A 4,361-nucleotide genomic window follows, 5' to 3' on the forward strand; every position below is an offset into this window, starting at 1 on the left:
ACGTCCGCGTGAATACTAAATACACTCACTGGGATCTGTGCCGTGACCAGAAATTAAAGCAAATCCACGATAAGACGATTAACCTGCTACCTTTCCCAGCATTTGGATGACTTGCAGCATCTTTCATTACCTCTGCCACGCAAAACACAAGCACAAAGGACGTTTTTTCACTCAATAAAATTGTTCCCATCTCCCCCCCCCCCCCCCTTCTCCCAAGTTAAAAAATGCAATCAGTGAGAGCGGCCTTGGTTCGTCTGCTTTTTCTTACCAAGAGGTACATAAATAAAATAATAACAGATGATTAATAACACTGAGAGGTTTCCAAATATTAATGAATTGATCTTGTTGCTCGAGAAGAATGGGAGAGTTTTAGATTTAAAGCTTTGATAGATTTTCTCCCGAGAAAGCGCGGTGATAAATACTGCGTTAAAATGCTATTTGTATCTGTGTTGCTAATATTAAGTTCGTGTGTTCATAGATTTGAAAGCGCAGAAGGAGAATTATGTCACCTGCTCTGACTCGTAATGAAGGCCATCGACTTTCCCCTGGCGAAACAAGTAGAATTTAGTAAAACTGAAAAGGTGCATTTCCAAGGAAGGTCTCCCTGAGGACCCTCTGGAGCTTTTCCTTGGCAGCCACCCAATGACCACCCTCCCTTCACACTGCTGGACCAGGGAAGGGACAGGGTGATCATCAAATCACGTTTCTCACCCAAAACCCACCCCTGTTCTCATCCATCCTCAATTACAGACAACAGCACAAATAATCCTCGCTGCTCCGGAGAGAAGGCAAAGCCCAACAGCCCTCCTGTGCAAATCCCCAGTGTTCCCCCAGCTTTTGGGGGAAACCAGCTCTGCCTTTGCAGGCATCCTGTGCGACTGCTGCGCTGCAGAGCCGAGCACCTGCTCCTGGGGGCTAACACAAGACCCTGCAAATGCATCCCCAAAATCCAGGTCAACCAGGCAGCCTACCCCCTCCATCCCACAGACCCCAGGTCCAAGTTCTGGGTACAAAAACCACTGAAAATGGGACTAGACGTGACCAAGACCTGGGCTCTAAACCTGTCCCCCGAGAAAGACTTCGCCGAGTCCTTGCCTGGCCTGGCAGCGTGCGAAGAGACGATGCAAAGCAGGGTCTTGGCTAAATGCAGTTGGATCTTTCGCAGCTGAACGCGGGAAGGCTGAATACTGAACGCTGAAGTCCGTGAAGGTCAAGCTAGATGCTGCCGGAGAGGCAATTTATCCTAGATCCGCAACGAGGTCTCACACCTGACCTATTAACGGAATGTTACATGATATTGATAACCTCCCGACAGACAGGGCAGAGACACACCACAGTCATGTCTGGAGGCTGATGTGCTGGACGGGAGTTAACCCCCAAAGACAGAGCCTGATGCAAGCACTCTAAAACCTAGAGCAAAACAGCTTATTTTTTTAGGTGAATATGCTTTGCTTTGAGGAAACCGCGTGCATCCCACTCCACACATTATTAGCCCTGTATATAGGACACTCTCCTACAGATGGGCGAGTTCCTCCCCATCAGGAACCGCATTTGCTAAAAACTGGAGAGACAGATGATGCCCCAAAATTGTTGCCTTTTTAGATTGCTTTTACCCTTGGCCTTTCCCATTCAAGCTCCTGCATCCTGAGCCTTTGGAGAGGCACCGAGTCAGTCCGCATGAGCAGGGACAGCTTGGGTGCTTCTGCAAGGCCTACCAAGTGCAGAGCCTGCACTTCGGTGTTTGCTGGATCAGTGCTCCGTCAGGTGACGGGACAGGGACCTCGTCTGTCTTCTGAATGGTGACGCACCCCAAGGAGAGCTTGGAAGTTACTGGAACAGAATCAGATTGTTAATGTGGAATCCTGTCATGGTTTGTGTCACAGAAACGTCCTGAGGCATCTCTTCTGGCTGGGAACTAGAGAGGACGGGCAGTTTGATTTCACAGATTCACAGAGTGGAAGGGGTTGGAAGGAACCTCTAGAGACCATCTAGTCCAACTCCCCTGCCAGAGCAGGATCCCCTAGAGCAGATCACACAGGAACAAGTCCAGGGGCTTTGGAAAGTCTCCAGGGAAGGAGACAGCACCACCTCTGGGCAGCCTGTTCAGGGCTCTGTCACCCTCACGGTGATGGTTTCCTCATGTTTACGCTGAACCTTCTGTTTCCCAGTTGATGGCCACTGCCTCTTGTCCTGTCACTGAGAAGACCCTGGCCCCATCCTCCTGACACCCCCCCTTTAGATATGGATGAGCATTGATAAGATCCCCCCGAAGCCTCCTCTGCTCCAGGCCAAGCTCTCTGACCCCTGGGGTCGCCACAGGCCTCCAACCAGACTCTGTGCCCTCGGTAACTCCTCCAAGGGCAGAAATCCATGCATTTCCACCGCTTCCAGACGGAGCCGCCTCCTCAGGTCACCCCTCCCAAGAAATCGCCTCGTGCGTTAGAGTAACGGGACAGCTGGAACAATCTCCGCTGCTCAGAGTGGCAGAGGAGTACGTCACAATTCAACACCGTTGGCCTCATTGTGACGACGACAGAGGGGCCCGGCGCGTGCTGTGACGCCGTGGCCAGGAGGACGGGTTGCGCTGCTGTGGGGTGGAGCCTCTTGACGTCACATCTCTGGTAACCAGCCGCAGCGACAGGCAGCTCTGCGCCCCTGCGCTCTCTCTCCGGCTCCTGGGGCTGCTCTGCACCGCCTGCCCGGGCACCCGGAGCCACCAGCGCCGAGGAGAAGGGCTGTGCGCTCCCATGGCTGGTCGCTGCGGGCTGTTCTGCTGGTGGCGGGAACCCGCCAGGAAGGTGACGCTGGTGATGGTGGGCCTTGACAACGCCGGGAAAACCGCTGCGCTCCACAGAATGCGAGGAGAGCCTCCTCAAGATGTGGGTCCCACAGCTGGGTTTTCCAAGGGCCACCTTAAAAAGGGACGCTTTGAAGTCACCATCTTTGAGTTAGGGGGCGGAAAGGAAATTCGGAAGATCTGGAGGAATTACTACGCAGAGGCCCACGGGGTAATATTTGTTGTGGATTCCAGTGACGTCACGAGAATGGAAGAAATGAAGGAAGCCATGAGGGAAGTGTTAAGCAGCCCCAGGATATCAGGCAAACCCATGCTAGTGCTGGCAAATAAGAAGGACAGAGAAGGAGCTCTGTCAGAAGCAGACGTCATCGCCTGCCTGACTCTGGAAGAGATGGTCAACAAATACAAGTGTCCATTGAAAATTGAACCCTGCTCAGCTACCATGGGCCGCGGGAAGAAAATTGATAAATCAATAAAAGAGGGTTTCTGTTGGCTCCTCCAGACCATAGAGAAAGATTTTGACACTTTAAACGAGCGCATCCAGAGAGACACTGCGCAACAAAGAGCGTATGAACAACAGCAGAAAGCGGAAGGGGCTGAGAGAGTGAGAAGGATACGAGAAGAAAGGGAACGAGAAGAAGGGAGGGAGAGGGAAGGAGACAGAAGAGTACCTGAGGAGGAAGACCCTGTGCCTGGGAGCAGTGAAAACCTTCTCCAGCCCACATCTACCATCATCATGGTGAATGAAAAACGAATTGAAAAGGAAAAGGAGCAGCAGAGTCTGGAGATCGAAGAGGCTGCAGTTGTCATCAGGCTGCAAACAGAGCAGGAACAAACGGATGCCGGGCACTTCCCAAGCTGCAGCAGCCAAAACACAAACGACAGACCGGACACGTGCCATCCTGCGAGTGCAGTGCTTCTGCAGCACGAGGAAGAGATCGCGCAGACAGCCTCGGTACGCCTGGACTCAGGCGCTGTCAGAAAGAAAAAGAGTAAGAAACTGAGATTAAGAAGGGGCCACAGGGTAGAACCTCCTAACACAGAGGACACTGTGACCACCCATCTGGTACCACCGCCAGCTCTTCTAACCAAAAACCGGGTCCTGTACACTGTACCCAGCCTAGCTGTGATGTCTCCGGTGTCTCCTCATTTTCCTTTAATTGCCTGGGGAACTCCGAGACTGAACAGACTTGGAGAACGTGAGCCTCTTGGAGAACCACATCAGGATGGCTTCAAGGGAGAAGGCGACAAGACAGGAAAGCCAGATGAAGAGACTTCTGTGGAGAGCCTCTGCCCCCTGAAGATTTGCCGAAGACTCCACAGTGATCCCCATGACATCACTGCTTAACTGGATCACAAACAGCATTTAAAAACACTGAAAAAAATTTCTGTTAGAAACATTTCTTACCCTTGAAGGAAAATTTTAAAAACTACAGGGTTTTTGGTTTTATTTTGGTTTTGTTTTTAAATAAAATATGGAGTTTGTTCTATTGCGTTTTTTTGCTCTGACTGTCACTTACTATTCACACCACCAGCTCTTCTTCTGGCTCCAGAATGGAATCAA

At 51.3% G+C, this 4,361-nt stretch overlaps 1 pseudogene; it reads left to right on the plus strand.

Moving 5' to 3' along the window:
- Positions 1-2,747: 2,747 nt before the first annotated feature.
- LOC104512647 lies at positions 2,748-4,145 on the plus strand (annotated as a pseudogene).
- Positions 4,146-4,361: the final 216 nt, after the last annotated feature.

The sequence above is a fragment of the Eurypyga helias genome, unplaced genomic scaffold (genome assembly GCF_000690775.1).
Source record: "Eurypyga helias isolate BGI_N326 unplaced genomic scaffold, ASM69077v1 scaffold13557, whole genome shotgun sequence".
Lineage (NCBI taxonomy): Eukaryota > Metazoa > Chordata > Aves > Eurypygiformes > Eurypygidae > Eurypyga > Eurypyga helias.